The sequence below is a fragment of the Typopeltis vanoorti genome, chromosome 20 (assembly GCF_054136105.1).
Source record: "Typopeltis vanoorti isolate ZY-2024b chromosome 20, IOZ_Tvanoo_1.0, whole genome shotgun sequence".
In the NCBI taxonomy this organism is placed as follows: domain Eukaryota; kingdom Metazoa; phylum Arthropoda; class Arachnida; order Uropygi; family Thelyphonidae; genus Typopeltis; species Typopeltis vanoorti.
The window spans coordinates 42,017,846-42,043,195 of NC_143568.1; the positions used below are offsets into that span (position 1 = coordinate 42,017,846).

The 25,350-nt window shown below is 35.8% G+C and overlaps 1 protein-coding gene across 8 annotated transcripts in view; it reads left to right on the forward strand.

The window, feature by feature from the left end:
- fzr (fizzy and cell division cycle 20 related) overlaps nt 1-25,350 on the forward strand; it is a 218,067-nt gene that overhangs the window by 22,001 nt on the left and 170,716 nt on the right. For 5 of the 8 annotated variants that reach the window (XM_090409798.1, XM_090409806.1, XM_090409801.1 and 2 more), the window contains 2 exons: nt 8,667-8,782; nt 15,318-15,371. The gene's annotated coding sequence lies outside the window, so the exon portion shown is untranslated. The remainder of the gene's footprint in view (nt 1-8,666; nt 8,783-15,317; nt 15,372-25,350) is intronic. The other 3 variants (XM_090409802.1, XM_090409804.1, XM_090409805.1) reach the window with 2 other exon arrangements.

The following is a 25,350-nucleotide window of genomic DNA, read 5'->3' on the forward strand; positions in this document are numbered from 1 at the left end:
TCAAATCCATAAGGAGAATATCCCATTACATCCTATAGTCGAAGGTATTGATTCTCCGAAGAAAAACCTTTCTAAATATCTTGCCACTTCTCTAAAATGTTTCTCCGGCAAATCATCATGCTTTATCATAAACTCGAAGGATTTTGTCTCCAACCTTAAGGATATTGCAATCAAAGACACAGAAATCATGTCCAGTTTCGACATAATTTCCTTATTTACAAATGTTCCTACAGAGGAAGTTCTCTCACTATTAAAAGACAAAGTATTTAAGAAGAACTTAGTCTTATTGACACACTATGTTAATTCCGGATACTTCAAATTTGAGAACACAATCTACAAACAAAATTTGGGGCTAGCTATGGGGAAACCCTTTATCTCCAGTACTCTCTAACATCTACCTGGAAGATTTTGAAGAAAAGACTATCTCATCCTTCCCTTTAAAATCAGAGGTTTGGAAATGTTACATTGACAACATCTTTTTAATTTGGGAACATGGCTTTGAATCCCTCCGGAACTTCCAAGACCACCTGAATAATATACATCCTAACATAAAGTTTACAGCTGAGTTGGAAGCCAACGGTTCTCCGTCTTTTCTGGATGTCAAACTGACCCGTTCAGCAGGCAGGTAAATTCAAGATTTCTCTTTGCAGAAAACCTGCCCATACAGACAGATATCTTCATGTTCACTCCCACCACTATCCTCCACAAAAATTCAGGATTATTTCTACACTCGGACATTGGGCTTGCTTGCTTCTTTCTGACGAAGAACTTAACTAGGAACTCAATCTCCTAACTACATTTCAACTAAATGGCTACTCAATGAAGACTCTCAACAAGCTCCTGTTCAGTCCTCTCTCTCTCTGCAGTGAAGATACTACAATATTTAAGGGGAACATTTCTATTCCTTACATCAGCTCTGTCACAAAATTGGCGAAGATTCAAAGAAAATATAACATACGGACTTTCTTCAAGACACTACCAAAGCTACGTTCCCTTTTAAGTTGGCCGAAGACTAGACATAACAACCTCAAATATCACGCTGTCTACCAGATTTTCTGCAGTTGTGGTAAACCATACTTTGGCCAGATGAAAAAATCAATTGAACTTCGCATCGAGGAGCATCAAAGAGACATAAATTACTAGAGGACACCAGCCAGTGCTTTATCTAGATATGTTTTGTTTTCCCCAAATTCCAACGAAGAAGGGTTCCCACATCCAGTTCTATGGGAAAAGTCGAGTAATATTCATTGTTGTTACGACAAAATAGAAAAGAAAATAATAGAATCAAAAGAAATAATCTTTAGCCCTGTACATATCAATGGTAACCTTAGTTACAACTTGTCAGATTGTCACTGTTCTGCTATCCAATATTGGTGTGCTCGAGATCTTAAATGCACTTGCATGCCTAATAATACAGTTAGTTCTTTTTTTAAACTCTAGGCTTGAACGTTAACAGTTATTTGCTAACATTTTTTGTACTGTTCAGAGCCAGTTTCTGTAACGGTTATCTTGCTGGTTATTTCTACATTTTTTTTGCACCTGAAGAAGTCTGTGAAAGATGAAACTAGTTGTGCGAATAAAATCTGTTTTTATTTTTTAATTATCAGTTTTCTAGTTATTAAATACTAAATAACATTTACTTAAACTGAGTAAATCAACTTATAAACGTGTGTGTGCGTGTATATTTATAGTGCATAATTATATCAATCATGTACTTGATAAATTAAAAAAGAAACATCAGGGGGGATAATCAAAAGCTGATGAAAAGCTGGAAAGTACAGTGAATTTCATAATTTTTTTAATAATTCTCGATTCATTTTTAATTCAAGTTACTATTTATAAATCTAAATTGTAATTTTGTCCCTAACCTCCTGACATTTGGGAGAAAATGCTTAACAGTTTAATTTATGAAATTTGGTTTATTACATTATCACAAATGATTTGTTTTGTGATCAGTGTTCATCATTCTATGTGAATAGCATGGTGCCATAATCATACTGAGTTTTCAAACTTTGAGGTCAACCTACTGTTCTTGACCTCTTTTGGGAGGAGAATAATGTATTAACCAAGTTGTAAAGATGGTTTAAGGACTAATGTGCACACATAGGGTTCACATCTGATTCAGAGTTTAAAAAGAAATGTCCAAACATGGAATCTTTAGTATACTAACTTGTAAATTTGAACATATTTCTAAACTTTTGCAAGATGTGGTTGTGTATTATAAGATGTTCTTTAATATACTAGGCATTTTAACTTCAAGAAGTTCAGGAAAAAGTCATATGATAAGGCATTTTAAATTTTAAGCCTGATAATTGTTTAGGGTTAAGCATTTGTTGTGTATGGCAAATTATCATCACAAGCAAAAATGAAAAGCGAGAAGCTGATGATCATAAGTCCTGCCGTGCTGTGATTGAGGGGAATAGTGTTAATAGCAAATGAATCAATCTGCAGGTCATGCAGAAGGAATGATGTAGGTTTTGTGAACCTATGGTCTGAGTTTGAGAGAAAGATTTATATAATGCTGATGGACTGCACCTAAAGGGTTCGGGTGTTAGGTGTCTAGAAAGAGAGCTTTGTTCACTGAGCTTGAAGTGCAAATTCAGGACAACTTAAGCAATACAGTGGATGCAGGTGAATGAGTGTGAAGGCACCCATTAGGCAAGTGTGTGAGATTGACAAAGAAGTGCAGAATCTAGTCTCATAAAGCTGGTTGGAGGCCTAAAGGGATGCTGCAGTTTGCCACTGAGATTATTATTATTACGGGCGACTCCAAGGAGTCCTTAGACTCATCGAGGGAGGCCCTAAACATAATGTCCATCACAACTATTCGATATTCACACAGTATCTATCATACTTTGCCTTGAACTCATTCACTGTCATAGCACCCACAACATACTCAGGCAGTTTATTCCACTCATTCACCACTCTAAAAGTTAAAAACCCAGCTTTAACACCCTTACTAACCACACTCTTGCCAAGCTTCCATGGATGTCCCTCTAGTCCTCCTACCACCAGTCCTGATCTCAAAAATATCCTCTGAATTAATCCCTTCAGCAATTTGAATGTCCCAATCATATCTCCCCTTTTCTGCCTATCAACCAATTTCTTCAACCCACAAATCTTCGGCCTGTTTTTATAAGGTTCATTCCATAAACATGCTATCATCTTGGTCACTCGCCTCTGGATTCTCTCAACCTCCTTCCCATCAAGAAGAAACCTAGGTGACTAGATCTAGGCACAGTAATCAAGATGGGGTCTTATCAACGTGCGATACACAGGAACAATAACTTGCTTATCTCTGCTCGTCAAAGTATTCTTCAGCATCCAAGTGATTTGATGAGCTGATTTAGCCACTTTTGCAATATGCCCCCTAAACTTCAACTCCCTATCCACCAACACTCCCAAGTCCCTGGCCTCATCAATCTCCTGGAGTACAATTCCACCAATGTGGTATACTGCTGCTAATCTTTTCACCCCAAAATGCATAACCTTACACTTTGCCACATTAAATTGACATCCATTCTCCTTAGCCCAGACCCCCAATCTCTCCAAATCATCCTGCAAAATTTTGACATCTTTTGCATTCACTATTGCCCTACCTAACTTAGCATCATCAGCGAACAAATGAACTGTTCCTCTCAGATCTTTCCTTATATCATTAATGAGCAAATTAAACAGCAATGGTCCAAGAACAGAACCCTGCGGCACACCAATAGTCACAGGTTGTCTTTTGGACTCTACTCCTGAGTAAACTACTCTGGTATCTCTCCATCAACCACCCTCCTATCCATCTCACCAACCCTATATCCATTCCCATATATTGCAGTTTATATATTAGACTTCCATGTGGTATCCTGGCAAAGCCCTTAGCCAGGTCCAGCAGTATAACTGTAAACCCATTACCCTTATCCACTTCAGCCTTCACTGTGTTATAAAACCTGAGCAAGTTACTGAGGCATGATCTACCCTTCACAAAACCATGCTATCTGTCCCCCATACAGTATCTCATTTTCATCAATCTATTCCTGTATTTTTCCCTTGACTACTTTCTCCTAGACCTTGACAATGACTCCTGATATGGTGATTGGTCGGTAATTTGCAACAGTAGTCTTGGATCCTCATTTATGCAGTGAAACTATTTTCCCCTCTTTCCACCCCTTCGGGACTAAACCAGACCCGAGACTCAGATTAAACAATAAGGTCAAGGGCATTGACAATTCTTTAGCTGTGTCATGTAAGACCCGTGCTGATATACCATCCAATCCCACAGATGTATTCACATTAAGGGTCTGTAATAGACTATTCACCTGCACTTCATTCACCACAATTCCCATATAAACTAATGGTTCCTTCATTCCTTCAACGTTATACGGTAAACAATTGACGTACATGCCTTCTAAAGGATATTTCCCCTAATATAAATTAGCTTCTTATAACAACATGAGCGATATCCGCAGATGCAAATTTAACAAAAATAAAAATTTGATTTTTAATTCGCGGGGAGAAAAAATATGAAAAGATAAAGGGTTACTACATTTGTAGTAACACTTTTTTATTATAACACCGCGTTGAACAAGGGTTACTACAATTTGTAGACTGCATTATATTGAAACTGGGTTGTACGAGGGTTACCTGTAGTTGAGATATTTAATGAGTGGTTCATAAAGGTTCATCTTTGTGAATGTAACATCATGGAGTGTTTGAGAGCAGTGGATGATGAGGAGAGACTGTGAGTGAGGAAGAGACATATGGTGAATTAAGTATTAGATGTGGGGGTATGATACACAGTAGTATAGTAGCAAACAGATTAATCCAAACAAGCTGAATTTTTGTGAAGGGTTTTGGTTTGGCTTTTGTTTCAGTTCATAATAGTTTTAATTTCAGTTTACTATTTTCAGTTTTGGTTTTAATTCAGTAGTTTGGTTGAGTGTATGACACTGTTTCTATGATGTTTATTAATAGTATTGCGAATTTTTAATAGTGTAAACAAGTGACATTCGTACTGTTTTTATTCCTTTAGTGTAGCTATATAAAATGGATACATCTCTAAGAAAGAGTTCAAAAATGTACTCTTTCTCAGCTCGCACACCCACGACTCAGAGTAATTGCCAGTAATTGTGGTATTGGTTTTGGTACTTTTAATGTGATTTTAACGAAGTTTAAGGAGACGGGTACCTTTTTTCTCCTGACAAAAAAGGAAAACTACACTCACTCAAGATCATTTCTAGTTAAGAAAAGCAAAATGAATAATCCAAGATTGTCTGCTATAGACTTAAAACAGAGACTTGGCAGCTAGTGGGATTAATGTTTCTGACATGTCAGTCTGTCAAACACTGGTGGAAACAGGAAGGAGTGCCTACAGACCAAAAAAGAAACAACTGTTGATGAAGGCTATGCAGAAAAAGAGGCTCCAGGGGCAGAAGTGTACAATGATCAGATTGGTGAGAAGTGGAAGAAGGTCATATTCTCAGATTTGAGAGCCTTTTCTTTGCCCAAGGAGATTGAGTACCCTATGGTCACAAATCAGTGACGGAGAAGACTTCTCCCGCCCACCTTCAACAAGCTTCCAAACACCCAGCTAAAAAGATGTTCAGGGGTTGTTTTACACATGACAGTCCAGGATCAGTTGTGCCTGCTGACAGTATGGTGAAAAGTGACCAATTCATAAAAATATTGGAGAAAAGAGTGGTCCCATAGATCCAGAAAGACAAAGAACTCATCTTCCAATAGGATCTCGCTCCATGCCACACTTCAAAAAAAGTGAGAGTTCCTCAAAAATCACAATATATCCATTTGCTTCAGTGGCTGTGTGACTCTCCTGACATTTATGCAGGAGAGTCACACAGCCAAGTCGCATAGCACACAAAGAGAAAATTTGTGTGCCATGGTGAAAAAGAGACTTGGAAAATTAGATAGTGATACAAAGGATAACTTAATACAATCCATTGTAAAAGTATGGTTTCGAGATGCAGAAATAAGAAAAATCTGTTCTGCATTGGTAGAGCCCATGCCAAAGTGAATTAATGAACTTATTAGAAACAGAGGTGCACATATAAATTATTAGATAAAGGTGGAGTTTAATTTTTGTACTTATTTTCTTATAAAATTAAATTTTTCTTTAAAATGCGAGTGTTTGTATTAATTTTTCACTACTGTATAGACTTTGCGAAGGCTTTTGATAGATTACTGCATGATGAGTTGATAAATTAGAGTGGATGGGTTGGATGTTAGACTAGTGCATTGGATTGGAGATGGGCTGTCTGATAGGTATCAACAAGTTGTATATGGAGGAGCAATAACCCATAAGAGGAAAGGTGTGCTTTAGGGCCATTGCTATTTAATCTTGTATGTTAATGATAGTGGGAGAAGATATTGAATGGGGATTATGCAGTTGTTTGCAGATTATGTAAATTTGGGACAAACTATAAGAAGTAGAGTAGATCTTCTGACCTTCCAAGAAGACTTCAATAGATAGAGTATGTGGGCATGGGAGTGGAGATGCCAGTTCATTGTCACAAAATGTAAAGTTTTAATATTTGGAAAAGAAAGATGGGATGTAGCAGAATAGGTTAAGGAAATTTTGAGCCTCAGAATATTAGAAAGAGATGGTTCTATGTTTGGTATTATCTAGCTTGGGATGTGCACAAATAAGTGCCATTCTTGAAGTGGAAGGAATTGTGGTGTGTAATTTAGACCACTGTTTATATATGCCAGCCTTGTTGGCTGAGTGGTTAGCATATTCGCTCTCCAGCCAAATGGCTGCAGGTCTGCCATTGTCACGGATGTTTGTGATTGTCTGTGAAAATACTAGTGGTGATGGTTGGCAGTAGATGATGAAAGTAGTTGCGGTTGGTGGAGTGGTGGAGAAGGAAAGTTGTAGAGTAGCGCCCTCCCTCGATAAGTCTTTGGACTCCCTGGAGGTGTTATGTAATAATAATAATAAAATGAGACGTATGGTGTGTCAAAATTCAGTTAAGAATAGGAGGTTAAGTTTGGATTTCAGTGCTTTCTGCTCATTTTTTGTGAATATTTGGTGAATTTTGGTAATGGTGAATCCAAGTCTCCTCCATAGTAATAAATCAATGCACAAAATCAGTTTTATTCTTGTTAAAATGCTTCAAGCACTATTCAGAGATTTTCATGTGAGTGGGTTTTTGATCTGCTGTGAGCAAGCGTGGCCCATCTTGTGCAAAGCTTTTTCATTTGCAATTCTTCATGCATACACGTTCTTTTGAAATGCCTATAGTCTCAGCAATTTCACACACTTTGACTCGCCGGTCATCCAATACCATATAGTGCACTTGATCAATGATTTCTGGTGGTGTTACACTTTTTGGACGTCCTTCACCTTGATCATCTTCAAGGCTGGTATGGCCACGTTTAAACGTGCAGCCCATTTCTTAATTGTCGAAAACGAAGGAGAAGAGCGCCCATGAACTTTTATGAACTTCAGATGAATTTCTTTTGGCCTTAAACCTTCTTTTACAAAGAATTTTATTAACCGCACGATACTCAATTTTATCTATTTCAAGGGATGCAGACAACGCTTTTGTTTTTGACAACTGTATAAAACAAACTACTTGATAGAATGACTTGCAATTTCACATGAATGCTTATGACAGATGTACAAACTTAGAAAAAAAAAATCATGCCGATAGTGTTGCCATCTATGGTCGAAGCCAAGAACTTTTTATACCACCCTCATATATTGTCCTCTTGAATCATTTGTTTTTTTCAGCTTATTCTTTTGTACTTTTCCATTTGTATTCATGAAGCATATAATCTCATTTTGTATATGCTTTATCTTGTTTCTCAACTTAATCATCGCGTTCTTCAACTCATGCATTCCATCAGTCATGCTTGCTTTAATATTAGCAATTGTCCTCACTTCTGCTCTGTTAGTCAGGTTTTCTGACATTTCGCACCCATGCTCGCTTTTTCAGTCACTTCCATATTCACAATCACCTTTTTTGCATTGTATTCTCTTGCTCACCCTTCTGGCTGATACCATTTTGGCTGATCTGATATTCATTTCTCATTTCCAACTTTCATCTAATCACTGTAGTCCATTAAAATGTTTCACTTTCTGCTGATCCTCATCTTCTCGCTTCCTTTGTTCAATTTCGCAAACACATCTTCCATGCATACATATTATACTCCTGGCAATGAACCATCTTAGAAAAAAATCCTTACTGCTCACCACATTGTCTTGGCACTGTACATCAAAATTTTCAAGTTCTTCCATTTTGCCTTCATTAACTAAAACTGTATTTTAAAACTAAATAAATTTTTGGTTAAATGCATACAATTTTTCAAAAGTATGGAAATAAATGAAACTTAACTTTACTGGAGCAATTCTACCATCAATTCTGAATGTTATTTCTGTGTTTGCAACAGAAAGGTGTTATAACAATGAAAAAATCTGGTTACATTTTGATGAATTAATATGTGATATGTCTTAGTAGTATTATGATAACTTTACAAAATGCAGAAACATAATACATTAAGTAATACAGCATAGGATAATATTTCAGATATTAAATTCTGAAAGCAAGATAAGTAATTGATATTAAGGTTAATTTTTTAAATTTGGCTCTGTACTTACATATTTTAAAGAGGATAGTTACACTTTACATTAGTTGAAGTAATAAATTCATTTTATATAGTGTCTATCGACAGCTTAATAAAGAAAAATGGCAGAGGTCCAAGAAAGATATTTAACATGACAAGCTGGAAGTGGATTATGGAATACTGAAAAATTACTACATATTTAATAACCTAGGTAGGTTTTTTAAAAATTCTGAATTTTGGTATGCTGTTTTCACCTACATATTTTTTTATGTATTTCATCCAATTTTCACTCATAACATAGGTTGGCTATGAAAGATTTTGTTGTATATGTGATTTGCAATAAAAAAAAAAAACTAGACATACAGGATAGCACATGATTTTTCTAGAAATACGATGATTTTATGTTTTAGGCTAATGTGCATTAAAATACATCATGTAATTATATAAAAAAATAATTCTATGCTTGAATTATTTTTCTCAAAGCTTTTTGCTGATAAAAGAAAATTTGATTCATTTACTGATTTAGAGTTTCAAAATGCATACCAAACATTCTAATTCTTTGAAAAAGAAAAATTTGTGAATTTGGTGTCAATATTTACCTGCTGATTTACCTGTCACCCATTTTTTTGTTTCAATGTTTATAATTCAGTAACTTGAATTCAGTTAATATATTACCTTTTGTTCACAGAGGTATTTCCATGTCAAAAGGATATGACACACACACACTGCAGAAAGGCAACACACTGATTTCAAAATGGCATTCACAGAACATCTGTGGTGTAGATTTATCCTTCAGCTATTCTGGAGTTGCAGACCATTGCATTGATGCCACTTTCTGCAACTCTTAATATAAGAAATATTTTTACCTCACTTTACCAAAAATCTGAGAGACTGTCTTCTTGAGAATGTCATTATTGTAAAGATCACCTCAGATTGTGTGTGTGTGTGTGTGTGTGTGTGTGTGTGTGTGTCAGTTAGGACTATAGAGTTACATCTTTCTGCAGTTTATAAGCAGAAAAATGCATATTGCATTCTTATGTCTATGAAAATGCCTTAGTGACACTGCAGAACATCAGCAAATAATTTAATAAAGGTGAATTATTATTTCTAGACATCTATTTCTGGGGATGCTTAAGGGTCAAAGCTGTATAACCGGGAGGAGACCTTCACATAGCCTGTTAAGGAATGCGGAGAACTGACTGGGGCTCCTGACTTGATGTCCAATCATTGGTGCACCTTGTTAGGTATCTACCTGGATACTGGACAAACAAGGATGGGCTGGTGATTTTGGATTTAGCCAATCAAATTGTATTCTTATTGGCTTAAACCCGTAAGAGGATGCTACAACATGACAGAATTTCATGCCAGGTGATGTGTCGCTCGGTTAAACAAGACCCCTGTTGTTTTCATCAGGGAATCAGGACAAACAGCAAAAAAAAAGCCAGCTACTGGAAAAAATCAAAGAACATATCTCAACTCAGCATCAGCAGAATTCAAGATTGGTATGCTATAAACATAAAAAGCATCATCAATGGAAAAGAAATGTAACTAGTAGAAAATTAGATAAGTACCATCGTGACTGAAACAAAGAAGACAGAAACAGACAAGATCTTTCTAAGCAACAAATACAAAATGTTATATTCAGGCAAAAGAGGATGTAACTATAGTATTCAACATTAAAAATGAGGATAATCTTCTTGAATGGCAGGCAGTATCAAGTAGAATGATGTGAGCAAATATCAGAATGGGGAACTGGACAATGAGACTTATTTGTGCTTGTGGTCCCACAGAAGGTTCAACTAGGTGCTCAATTTCATTGAGCAGCTGGCTCAATGAAAAAGGAAAAATTGGCCCTTGTTGGAGATCTAAACAGCAGAGTAGGCAGTGATTACCAGACATACAGAAATGTTTTGTTAAATTTGGAGAAAAGCACAGAGCTAATAATAATGGCAAATACCTGTTGGATTTCTACTCAGGACATGGACTGGTTATTACTAACAGCAATTTGCATAAATTCACATGGAGAGAAGATGCAAGAAATAAGAAAAGTCTCATTGACTATATTATAGCTGATAGCAGTGTTTCCCCTACTGGTTCACAACAAATCCACGTAAACAGTGGATTTGAAATAGGTAATGATCACTATTAAGTGTGGAGCAGGATAAAAATTGCTTTTCATATTGATAAGAAGAGTGTCTAAAGAAGTTTTAAAAGGAATTGAGGTTGAGCATCTTTTAGAGTTAAAATGAAAGAATTTTAAAACAAAAACCAAATCTTGGAGATTCAGTGGCACATTTTTAAGAAAACATTGATTCAGCCAGAGAAACGTGGTGAGGTTGTCAGTAAGGATAGAAAAATCAGAATTCCGTGATGGACTCAAGAATGTAGAGGCAGTGAAGGCAAAGAAGAAAGCATATCAAAAGTTCCTGGCAAGTAAGTCAGCTCATACTCTTAGAGAATACAGAGAGAAATGTAAGAAAGCGAAGAGAAATGTAACTAGCTGAACAAAAATTATGGAAAGACTTTGATAACAACTGAAAATAAATGTCAGGAAGGTGGAAAAATATTCTGCAGGCTATGAAGAAGTTTAAAAATGGAGGAAAAAGTATTGCAAAAGAAATCAGAGAATTAAAGGTGACATGAAAACTGAAGATAAAGATATACTAGATGTCTGGAGTAATTCTTTGAAAGACTGCTAAATGAAGCAGTATCAGCATGATGGTATAAAATTCCCAACAGTAATTCAGTAGCCTTGGGCCAGCTATTTCTGATTGGCTACTAGTGGAGATTGAACTGCCCAATCAGTCTCCAAAAGATAGGACTAAAACGACCTTGCCTACTCCCTATATGGGAACAAAAAGGCATTAGCTGATTTTTTATTTTTTGAATACAGTCAGGAATACATATCCATACTTGAAGTAGAGAAAGTCATCAAACACCTGAAATGTGGAAATGCAGCTGGAGTAGATGAAATTTGGCCAGAAATGCTTACATATGGAGATATAAAAGTTTTACAGTCGCTACACTGCTAATTCAAAAGGCCTGGTCAGAGGGTTGAATTCCAGATGATTGGAGCAGAGCACTCATAGTATCCATCTATTAAAAAAAAAAAAAAAAAAAGGAAATAAAACAATGTGAGAAATACAGAGGTATTTCCCTACTGAGTGTTCCTGTAAGATTTATGCAAGTATACTTGAGAAACGGTTGAGAAGGATTGTGGAAGGGACTGTTGGTGAAGAACAAGCTGGATTCATTCCAAATGGAGGTTGTCAGGATCAGATTTTCACTTTGAGATAAATAGTTGAGAAATCTTGGGAATATAACAAGGATTTATATTTAAGTTTTGTTGATCTGGAAAAGGCATATGACAAGGTGCCAAGAGGGAGAGCTCTTCAAAGTGCTACAGATATATGGTGTAAATGGGACATTATATAGAGCAATACATCATCTCTATTTAAGCTGTAAGTCAACAGTTAGAATTAGAGGAGGAACAGGAAGTTGGTTTGAGGTAAAAACAGGTGTGCGAGAAGGGTGCACATTATCTCCACTGTCATTCATTATTTATGTGGATCACATTAAGAAGGAAGATAGTATTAAATCTGATATCAAAAGTGGTGATGTTAATCTTAGCTCTTAACTTTATGCAGATAATATTATGCTCCTAAATAAATCCAGATAAGTGTGCAGGATTCCCTGACCAGATTGAATAACTGAAGTAATAAATTTGATATGAAAAGCAGCATTAAAATGAAGATAATGAAAATAGGCCAATGCATTGAAAACATCAAGTACATTCTGAATGGAGAACCTTATAGAATAAGTAAAACATTTCTGCTATTTAGGCACAATTTTTAGTGAAGATAGTAAATTAAATATGGAAATAAACCATAGAATTAGTAAACCCGGTATAGTAGGAAGTTATCTGAATAAATTTTCATGGGATGAGAAAAAAAATTCGTCAAAACGCTAAGACAACGTTAAAACCTATTTTAACTTATGGATCCGAGAGCTGGGTTAAAACACTTGATCTGAGACTAGAGACCACAGATATGAGATCCCTGAGAAAACTTAGTGATGTGAACAGATGGCAGTATCACATTAAAAATGAGGATATTAGGAAAAACTTGCGATTGTTAGCATTCAGGAATGTGCTAGTAGAGCTAATCTATGGTGGTATGGCCACTTAAACAGAATGGGAGAAGAAAGATTTGCAAAACAAGAGTTCTTTGCCAGGATAACAGGAAAAAGCCCCAAATGAAGACCAAGTTGTAGATGGATTGATACAGTAAAAAGTGCCTTAAAAGACAGAAATATAAGATCTGATAATATTGGAATCTTGACAGATAACAGATTAATTTGGAGGAAAATTGTTGATCAGAAGTTATTAATGGTTTGACTTTCTCATACAATAATATCATAATTATCCTGTATATCCCCTGAGAGTAAATATCAGGAATTTTATGATGATATGTTTCTTTCTTGAAACAAACAAATAAAAACAAACAAAAAAAAAATGAATTCATAAATGTGTCCTCCATCCTCATATTAAGTATATTAGCGTGTTATGGCTATGTAAATATTTTTTTTTCACAGACCAAATTTTTGTAGAATGTACTGGTGAATTCTTCTGCATAGTGTTTGTTAATTGTTAATTTATTAAGTGTATGATTTGTTTTGATCACTGAAGAGTCGGAACTAATTAACTACGATTAGACTTTCACGTGCCTTTAAGGAATATGGAGAACTGAAAAGTCATCACTAACACCATGCTTCAACATAAAGCACAAATTCAGATAGAGAGAAGATATAAGAAAAAAAAGAAAAGTTAGTTATTGGCTGTAGTATTGTGGACATTGATATTTTCACAGTGATTGAGGATAAAAGTTGTGTGCTGGGAATTTGAAATTGGAAGAGATCATCACTTTGTTATACGCAGGTTAAAATTAACATCATATTGAAAACAAAAATAGTGTTAAAATTTAGCACCTTTTACTGGTGAACTGTAGACTTAACTATACAATTATATAAATATTAATTTTTGAAAAAAAAAGAAAGAATTAGAAAATAAGAATCAAACCTTGGACTCTCAATGTTGATTTGGCTAGGGAGGCATGTAGTGAAGCTCTATGCAAACATAGGAAAATCAGTACTCAAAACCTCCTAATAAGAAAGTTGGTAGAATACTTATAATAAGAAAGTCATTAGAATACTAAGGATAGATGATAAACATCAGTGGTAGCCAAATGATCTTGAGACACTCAAAAAAGCTGGCGAAAGAGTATAGTACAAGGAATCAGATGATAAAGGTGATATGAAAAGTTACTAAAGATATTCTGGATATCTGGAGTGATTACTTTGAAGTCTAAATAAAACAAGCAGAGACAAACAGTAAAAAGTATTCGAGAGGAATGCACTCAAGAGTACATATCAATACATGAAGTAGAAAAGCTATCAAAACCCAGAAATATGGAATATCAGCTGGAGTTGATGATATTCCACCAGAAATGCTCCAATATAAAAGTTTTAAAGTGGCTGGCTATGCTTTGGAAGAGAAACTCGAAGAACAAGTTTGTTTCATACTGAATAAAAAATTTTCATTTTAAAACTGATAGTTGATAAATCATGGGAATATAACCAAGATCTATATTTATATTTTATAGATCTGGAAAGAAAGCATATAATGAGATTCCAAAGGAAGAGCTGTTTGGAATGATCGTTGTAATGGGATTAACTCAACATTATATGGAGCAGCATATAATCTATATTTATATTGTAATCATCAGTTAGAATTGAATAGAGTAGTGAAAGGTGGTTAGATATAAAATCAGGTGTGATATAGAGTGCACTATTTCCACTTTTATTCATCATCTGTATGGATCACATTATGAAAGAAAGTGGCATTAAATCTGATATCAGAATCAGAGATATTAAACTTTGCTCTTTGCTTTATTCAGATAATGATGTATTTAAACAAATCCAGTGAAAATCTCCAGGATTCTTTAAATAAATTGAATAATAATTGTAACAAATTTAGCATGGATTTTAGCAATAAAAAGACCAAAATTATGAAAATAGGCAAGAACCTGGAAAACTTCAGCTGCATTCTCAGTGGAGAACTTACAGAACGTGTAAAATATTTCAGCTATTTAAGCAAAATTTTTAGTGAAAATGATAAATTAAATATAGAAATAGATAATAGAAATAATCAAAATTGTTATGCTAGGAAGTAAGCTGAATAAGTTTGTGGAATAAGCGAAATTAGCCAAAAAGTAAGCTGAATAAGTTTGTCTAATAAGCGAAATTAGCCAAAACACTAAACCAGCAATATGCTGGTTTAGTGTTTTGTTCAAACACATTTGAACTTGGGGATTTGAGTTAAAATTGTTAAAATGGGTTAAAATTGTTATCAAAGACATATGAATGCTGAAAAAAAATTAGTGGAGTGGATAGATGCCATCAATGGTAGAATCTTATTAAAAAGGAAGATATTAGGAAGAAACCTGACATTGTTTGCATTCAAGAATGTGTGAGCAGAGCTAATCGAACAGAACGATGGATCTAGGTGCATTGATGTAGTCATAAGTGCCCTAGAAGTCATAAATATAAGGTCTGACAAGTGATAGATTAATTTGGAGGAGAATTGCTTGAAAGGACAGTAGTAATGATCTGAACATAATTGTATAGTACTATTATTATATCCTATTGAGGGTATGTATGTCATTGAATGTTTTCCATTTATCTGCTAGGTAGATACGAAGTATAACAAGATTTGTTTTGCATTTGTGATTGGCATAAATATGGTAAGTAAATTTTACAATTTACTTATCTAAATTTTATCTAAAAATAGTTCAAATTAATTGAATTAATTACTAAACTAATGATGTTGTTTGCATAATGAATAGAAGAATGAAAAGTAAGGTGCAAATTCTTAAATGAAAGATATTTTTTCCTATAACATTAATGCTAAAAATTGTAGACTATGTTAAGTGAATTTCTTTTTATGAAGTGTTTATCAATTTTTCAAATTGGCAAATTGAATGAATATAATCTGATATTTTTTAAAATTTTAATAATAGAAAAGACATGTACACACCGAATGTTAACCACGTTACCGGCCAAGATGCGAAGTGCATATTGAAATTGTAATACCATTGATATTACATTGAATTATATGTTGGATACGAAGTGTATGAGGATGCATATTTGATCCTTAATAGCCAGTAAGGTGGTTAAATGTATCCCTTGATGTTAACATAATAATATATGCATTAAATAAAATATTTATTTACTATAATGTATACTTGCCAATAATGCTACACACACCATGTTGATTATTTGTTTGACTGTTTTAAAACATCAGTTTTCAGTACTTTTAAAGTCTTCTGAGATTATTTTTCTTTGAGAAGTGCTGCTTTCAGTATTGCTGGACTGCACAATTATGTGTGTAGTTTCAGCACTGTATTTACTGTGGAAAGCAAAACAATTGGATTTACCAACATGCAGTGAATTGCATGATAGAGATAGTTTCAGACAGCAGACACAGAAGTAATTTCTGAACCTTGCACTTTGTTGTATAAAATGGGAATAATTGTTTCATATTGAAAATACTGATTACCTAAAGTGTATGACGTTGCTTGCTAGGCAAAGTGATAAATCTGCCTTGGATGGAAGCACAGCCATTTAAATAACTATTATAATAAATATATAAGTAAGATGCAAAAATTATTATTTATGCTTACATCAAGTTTTGACTTATAGAATTTTATCCAGAATTTTATAATGCAGGTATGTGAGAAAAGTATAGGATTTAAACATGTTTTCTCAAATGAATAACTAAAAACAATGGGGGAAGGGTGGATATAACATAAAAATAAATACTACATCTCTGTTGATTTTATCTATTATACTAAATACTTTGCTTAGATTCTATTGCTTACATGGTATTATCTAGATTTTTTTTTAATTTTTTGTGATTAGTGACATTATAATTTCAATGATTGAATAACATTTTCTTTCTTAAAATATTTTAATGAAGTAATGAAATACACATTTCATTAGAGATGCTGAGATTTGCACTCACTGTAGCATATCCATAGGAACCAAAGGAATGTGTTTGTTGCACAAAGTTCACTACAGTGAACTTTAAACAACAAACACATTCCTATGCCCAAATTCTTGGGAATAAATGTCAGAGGAAAGTAGCATTTAGTAGTATCATTTTGTACATTAAGCTTTCGTTGGAACTTGTAAATCTCATCTAAAATTGCAGTAGTTTCACATATTGTAGTTGTAAAAAATAAATTAATTAAAAGTATATTATTAGATGAGAAACAGTCAAATTCGTTTCGGATAATTTGAAGGTGATTGTTTAGTGAAGATGAAGCCCAGAATGATGAAAGATATATAATTAGATTTCCAGACATAATTTAAGATGTACCTCTCGTTTCAGTTGAGAAAGCCAAGCAAGTGAATGACCAAACTGAATTCCTGGATTAGATGCAATTCTTTTATTTTCTTTCGCATCAAAGAGCAATGTCATTCTGCCCTGCCAGAATCCTAACATTGAGTATGGTTACTTGGAATCCCATCTATTGCATAAGAAATGTTTCCATGAGAATCATGGTCCCTATGAAGTTAAAATGTCTAAGTAGCTTATAAGCCCATCTAAACTGTCTGTAGTCTGTTTAGATATTCAAAAGGCAGCAACCCCTTCTACAAACATCAGGGTATTTATAGAATTCTATGTTCTTGTAGTCTGCCTTACATAGTTCAGACAAGCAGAAGTTTTGAATTAAGAAAAAAAGGAACATCTCAGCAGTGTAGAATACAGAAGAGAGGAGAAATCTGGGCTTGCACATCATTCATTTACATCAAATCATACAATCAACTGGGATATAGCTGCCATGCCATCTTGTGGACAACTTCTTCCTTTCATATCTAAGCAGAGGAATCCACTGCAGTCAATCATTCATGTGGCTTCCTCAACAAAAACCAGGGCTGTATTGTAAATAACATCTGGAAATTTCTGATCAAATCTCTTAACATACTAGACTTCTCCAGCAGTTGCCTCTAAGCTCTCTAAAGAGATGACCGCCACATGCCACACATAATTATTGCCTCAATTTTGATTGTTTCTCTTGTAATGGTTTATCTGTGTTATTGAATATAGGTGAAATAAAAGCAGTGGAAGATGTTGTTTTGATAACTTGAAAGTCGAACTGGATATAGATATTATCTATTATAAATTAGCTGCCACTTACATTTTTACATGCTGAGGAAAGTAAGAATCTAATGTTGGCCAGTTCAGTGGTGCATAACCAATGAAAATATCAGTACAAAGATCATAGACCAGGAATGGAAGTTCTTTGAAAAAGGAATTTGAGTGAGTCTGTGAGAGTCAATTAAGTAGACTTTCCTTCTGTGGATAACATCAAGCATTTTTGGGGAGATTTTGAATGCACCTCACAAATATGGTAACAGTATTCTAAAGTTTGGCAAATCTGTAATTTATATAATGTTCAAAGTTGTGCAGGTGAGTAATAACTCAAGCAAAAAAGGAAACTTTTTAGAGCTTCAGGTTCTTAAGCATTGAAAGTTTGTGTCAGGAGATGATAGAGATGTATATCAGCCCGAGAAAAATCTAATCCTGTTTGGAGATCTGGGTATTATTAAGAGTAAGGGAATGTGGAGTTAGATCATTCTTACAAGAGATTACAGGACTATGTGTTTTTGTAGTGCTGACATAAGGTTATCATCATCCCATTGAATTATAGCTAGGGGATCAAAGTTTAAGTAATTATTTATGTAAGATCTTGACTGTTCTAATTATAATGCACTACAAGATTTTTCAAATGACTGAGGAATGGAGTGTATTGTTATGAGCTTAGCAATGAATAGGATTTTAGGTCAAAGAGAGAAGGCTTCAGAATGGACTCAGAAAGTTAGAGGCAGTCAAGGAAAAGAAGAAAGCATATTGAAAGTTCCTGGCAAGTAAGTCAGCTTGTGTTCTTAGAGAATACAGAAAAAAAATGTAAGGTAGCAAAGCATTGTTTAAATTTAGCTAAACAAAAGTCATGGGAAGACTTTAATAAGAACAGAATATAAATATTAGGAAGGTGGTAAATTCTGGAGGCTATTGAAAAAGTTTAGAAATGGAAAAGAGAGCACTGTAAAAGGAATTAGAGATGATAAAGGGGACATGAATACTGAAGATCAAGATATTCTGGATGTATGGAGTAATTACTTTGGAAGATTGCTAAATGAAACAAGCAGTAACAGCATTATGATAGAAAACACTCAACAAGAATGTCATGTGGAACATATATCTGTACTTGAAGAAAAAGCTATCACAAACCTGAAATATTAAAAGGCAGCTGGAGTAGATAATATTCAATCAGAAATGCTAAAATATGGAGTTATAAAAGTTTTACAGTGTCTACACTGCATAATTCAGAAGGCTTGATCAGAGGGTTGAATTCCATATGATTGGAGTAGAGTGCTCAGAGTATCCATCTGTAAAAAAAGGAAATGAAGCTGAATGTGAGTATTACAGAGGAATTTCTCTACTGAGTGTTTTTGGAGATTTATGCAAGTATCTTGATAAACAGTTAAGAAAAATAGTTGAGAAATCATGTGAATATAACAAGGATCTGTATTTAAGTTTGGTAGATCTGGAAAAGGCATATTACAAGATACCAAGAGGAAAGCTCTTCAAAATACTACAGTTATATGATGTAAATGGGACATTATATCAAGCAGTGCATAGTCTCTATTTGAGTTTAAATCACCAGTTAGAATTGAAGGGTGAAACAGAAAGATGGTTGATGTTAAGTCAGGTGTGCGACAGGGGTGTATATTATCTCCATTATTCATCATCTATATGGATCACATTATGAAGGAAAGAGATATTAAACCTGATATCAAAATTGGAGATGTTAATCTTTGCTCTTTACTTTATGCAGGTGATGTTATACTTCTAAATAAATCCTGGACATGCCTGCAGGATTAACTGACCAAACTGAATAACTGCAGTAATAAATTTGATATGAAAATCAGCATTAAAAAGTCAGGCGATGAAACTAGGCAGAAATGTTGAAAACATCAACTGCATCCTGAATGGAGAACCTTTAGTACAAGTAAAACATTTGTTATTTTTGCTCAATTTTTAGTGAATGTTTGTGGCAAATTAAATTTGTAAATAGACAGCAGAATTAACAATGTTGGTATGTTAGGAAGTTAACTGAATAAATTTATATCTAATAAGAAAGAGAGAGATTAGTCAAAATACTAAACCAGCTGTATACAAGATGGTGTTCAAACCAATTTTAACTTATAGATCTGAGAACTGGGTTAGAAATAAAACTCTTGATCAAAGGCTTGAGACCACAGATATGAGAGTCCTGAATGGGTATCAAATTAAAAACGAGGATATTAGGAAAGAACTTGACATTGTTAGCATCATCCAGAAATATGTTAGCAGAATTAATCTCAGGTGGTATGGCCACTTAAACAGAATGGGAGAGGAAAAATAAGCTAAACAAGTATTCTTTTTCTAGGATGGCAGGAGAAAAGACCCAAAGGAAGATCAAGATGTGGTTGGATTGATACAGAAAAAAGTGACTTCGAAGACAAATATAAGATCTGATAATATTGGAATGTTGACAGATAACAGGCTAATCTGGAAGAAAATTGTTGATAGGTTAGTAATGATGTAACTTTTTAAATTCCTGTACACCTACACCTCCCTTGAGGGTATATGTCAGGAATTTGATGATGAGAGAAGGTTATATATATATATATAACCTTTTAGTGTTGGTGTATAAATCTGAAAAGAATAAGCCATCAGATGGTGAATACCCAGAAAGCAAGTTGGTAATTCAGTTACAGAAGGTAGGAGACCATCAGATGGTTATTTGGTGTTGACCAGACCTGTGTACAATACCTGATAAATTGCACTGCCAATGTTGGAAACAACTACATGGATTTCTCTAAACCTTTTTATGGATTGTATTCAAAAGTGGTTGATGTTTAGATGAGCTATGTAGCAAGAGTTGCAAAATCGATTTGGTTGACTAATTAGATGAGCTGCAAAGTAAAGAAGTTGGCTGTTGCCGACTATCTTCATTGTTTTTGACAGAATCGAGATAAAGGCAGCAGGATGATAGTTTTTTTTTTTTTTTTTGGTTGGGGGGTGGTGAACTGAATATGAACTTTTATGCTAGCTTATACACAAGACATAGGATGGGTGTTAATTCCAGAGTGTAGACTGAGCACAGTTGAAGGAAGAATACCATTTTACCAGAGACTAGTTGTATTCAAACTGTTAAAAATTCTTCTCATGTGCCTCTAATGAAAGATGGGAGGAGAAATGCAGTGAGCTCTTCTTGTATAATGAAAGATTTGTTTTTTGTACCTATTCATGTTGAATTATAGAGATTGGCTGGATCCATCTTACAGCTTACCTTTTAATTAAAGATGCCAAGAAATTATATTTTTGTTTAATCCTTTATTCAAGTTTTTTTTTTGCTTGCACTTGGATAAAGGATTAAACAAGAATATGATTTCTTTGCATCTTTTAATTCAATTTATAACCAAGAGCAAATAAAGAAAAAAAATTCAACAGCTTACCTTTGAGTGATGTTATTTGAGTTTTTGAATCATACTCAAGAATGTAAATCTGAAGTACATTAGTGCGAGCCCAGGATTAAGGAGACCAAATGTGAAACTTCCAAGCTTCTTCAACCTCCAGTAAGACATGTAGACAGTGGAATATGATCCCACAACCTGAGGTTAGAGAGAGGTTGTATCCTATTAACTTGACCTGCTGGTCATTGTAATTCTTTACAAGTTACTAAGAGAACTGACAGCTGTAATATATTTAAATGGAGAGCTAGTTAAGAAAATGTCTAGGGTGTTCAAAGAATGAAGATTAGTTGATATTTTGGTAGGTAGCAACAACTGCAGGTGGCGCCAGTGAATAATCGTTAAAAATGTGCTCCCGCATTTTATCGTAACTGCAAGTGTTTTTTGTACAAAATAAGTGGCAAACGGAAAAGTAACAGAAGGTACTAAGCAGCTGACTACTACAGTACAACTCGTAAGTACCCATAGTCCATTAAATCTGCTATATTTTACAACTATAAAACAGCCATGTGAAAGCGTTATGCCTACCATCCGAAATAAAGATGGCGGCAACAAAAGCCAACAACGGAAGACTACCTCGAGTCCCGTCAGCGTAGCGTCGCCGATCAACAACAAACCGAATGACATTAAGAAGTGCCGCAGCTGTGAAACAGAAGTCAAAGAAGGGAAAAAAGGTATATTGTGCGATTTCTGCTGCAACTGGATACATATTTCTTGCGCTAAAATAAATGAATCGGTGCACAAGTTTTTCACTGATCTAAACCAGCCCTACTTCTGTACGATGTGCCTCCGTTCCGTAAAACAGATACTAAACCTAGGCAAAAGAGTCACAAACCTCAAGCAGCAGCAGCTTAATATTGTGATCGATACCTTCTCCTCCAAAATCGGAAAGTGGAAACTAAGCTCGAGACACTCAACGATCAGCACCCGACTGCAAGTGCGCCCGTGCCTGCTAACGAACTTTGTGAACTAATCACATCATCGGTGCATGAGTCGCTCGAGGCCAAAAATAGGAAACTCAACGCTGTTATCCTGAACTTTTCGACAGAAAACGGTAAATCCCTAAAAGAAGACATCGGCAAACTTGCAGGAGAATGCAATTTCGATCCCAGAAACATTGTCAAATGCCATCGTATTGGACCCATAAACAAAAGAAAGGACGGAACAAACTATCCACATCTCGTGAAAGTGACCTGCAACTCCCCAATAAACGCGACCAAATTTATAACATCGATAAACAACAAGCTAAAGGACACTTGCCCCCAGTCACTCATACGTGTTCGACCTGATTTAACCTTTGCCCAGAGAGAACAAAGATGGCAATTCCAAAAACAACTAGAAGAAAAATGCCAAAATGGAGACAACAGTTGGGTAATAGACTTCAAACAATCCAAACTAGTACAAAAACCAAATGACGCCAGTAGCCACCAAGAACACCAGCATGCAGGCACTGTATAGGAAACGTGCAGGACCCTTGGGGTCAAATCCATGCATTACAGAATCTTGCATATCCACTTCACCAACATCCGTGGCTTCAACTCTAATCTCAACAGCATCCACTACCACCTGCAGTCTCCTAAACCCTACCGAAATTCAAATCTCACCTCCCCCAGCACTATTCATCTCAACCTTCCTGTCTGTGCATATATCCACTCTGACATACCCTGCCAGAGAACAACTAGCTTGGAATTGCCCGACTTCGACCTTCTTTGACTGAAGATATCCCTCTCCCACTCAGTCAAATTCATCTGCTGTCTCTATCGCTCTCTTAACACCACCAATCACTCTGAGCTCTTTCATTTCCTCTCCTTAAAAGTTGATTTTCTCCAGTCCCACTCCCCAAACAGCGAAATCATCCTCCTGGGTGATTTCAACGTCCATAACACCAGTTGGCTTTCCTCTTCCAGTCATCATACAGATCCTGAAAGTTTATTTTTTCACTTGGTTAGAGTATAATAAAATTAGTTTAATCCTTTATCCAAGTGTGAGCAAACAAAGTTTGCGCCTGAAGTATCTTCAGGACTAGGGTAAAGTGATACAACACCAGGGCAACTCGTTGCAAAGGTGGAGAAAGCTACCAACACTCCTAACTCAGTATCTCCTATAATGCATAATGCAAAACACATCTCCTTGCGGATATGTCTAATGTTATGCATTAAAGGAAGGGCCACTACCCAGACTAGTTTCGACCTTTATTGAGGTCTCTTCAGTGGGAGCCAGGCAGTTTGCTCACACTTGGATAAAGGATTAAACTAATTTTAACATACAGATCCTGCAGGCAGAGATGCTGAAACATTTGCAGTCTCTAATGACTTCATGCAAATTGTTCAAAAACCGACCAGAATACCAGATACCCAAACCACTCCCCAAATACCCTTGATCTCTTCCTTACTAATGACCCCTCCAATTATGTAGTGAATGTAGTAAATCCCCTGGGAAATTCTGACCACAACTTAGTGCTTATCTCCTCCCCCCATGCAACAATGCCTACACAGTTACTCCCACACAAGAGTAGTTTGGCATTATAATAGTGCCAAATGGGACAGTCTCTCAGAGACTACTATGCTTCATTCCCATGGTTATGAAACACGGAAACATGACTATTGTTTCCGGTCTTCCAGTCCAGACATATGCACCGAACGCATCACTAAAGTGATCCTCGCTGGCATGAAAGCATATATTCCCCACGCTACTCAGACCTGCCGTCCCCTAACTAAACCCTGGTTCTCCAAAAAATGTGCCAAGGCAGTACAAATGAAAAACCAGGCATACCACAACTGGCTCAAATCAAGAACCCCATCCTCATTCAATACCTACACTGAAGCCCGAAACAAATGCAAGAAAACTATCAATATTTCCAAAACAGATTTTGAAGGCAAAAAGCAGGAAGCTTGCAGCCTGTCCAAACAGAAGCAGTGTCTTTTGGTCCCTTGCCAAGGTAATTGGCCGTAACTTTTGCCCTACACTATTCACACCTCTTTCATACTCCGATGGCTCATTTGCAACATGACCCATAGAAAAAGCTAACCTCCTGGCATCAAACTTTGCCTCCAGTGCACATGTACACACTCTTTTACTCCACTGGTATATATTCCAAAACCTGGAAACTGGTCTATATTCAACCCATTCCTAAAAAGGGTGACAAATCACTGCCATCTAACTACCATCCTATATCACTCACTTCAGTCCTATCTAAAGTAATGGAGAAAATCAACTCTCAAATCCTAATCTTCCTTGATGGTACCGGCTATTAAGTGACCACCAGTACGGATTCTGCCAAAGCCGTTCAACAGGAGATTTACTCTCATACATCACCTATCACTGGACAAGCGCTATGGAGAAAATCGTCGAATCCCAAGTAGTTGCACTTGATATCTCCAAAGCCTTTGACCAAGTCTGGCACAAAGGCTTACTAAGCAAACTCCCATCATTTGGACTGCCTCAGGACTTCTGTAGATGGATTGCCAGCTTTCTGTCTGGACGCACACTATGTGTGATGGTAGGCGGCTCCCTATCCTCTCACCATCCAGTTAATGCTGGGGTCCCTCAAGGCTCAGTTCTCTCAGCGACCCTCTTCCTTCTATATATCAGTGACCTACTTCAGTTGACCTCTAACCCAATACACAGTTTTGCAGATGACAGCACACTACATTCCTCCCTTTCATTTGACAAACCCTACCCTACACAACTCACTTCAACCCACAGAACATCAACCACCACTGCCCTTAATTCTGACCTCCAAGCCATCCTCTGATGGGGCTCAGACAACCTTGTCAACTTCAATGCTAATAAAACCCAGTTCTGTCTTATTTCTCACAAAAAAGAACCATTTTCCCCCAACATTGTTTTCGATAACACTCAAATTCACAGACGAGATGAAATTTCTCTTCTCGGAATTACCTTGACATCAAGCCTCTCCTGGCATAAACACATCACATGACCTACTTCAGTTGACCTTTAACCCAGTACACAGTTTTGCAGATGACAGCACACTACATTCCTCCCTTTCATTTGACAAACCCTACCCTACACAACTCACTTCAACCCACAGAACATCAACCACCACTGCCCTTAATTCCAACCTCCAATGCCATCCTCCGATGGGGCTCAGACAACCTTGTCAACTTCAACGCTAGT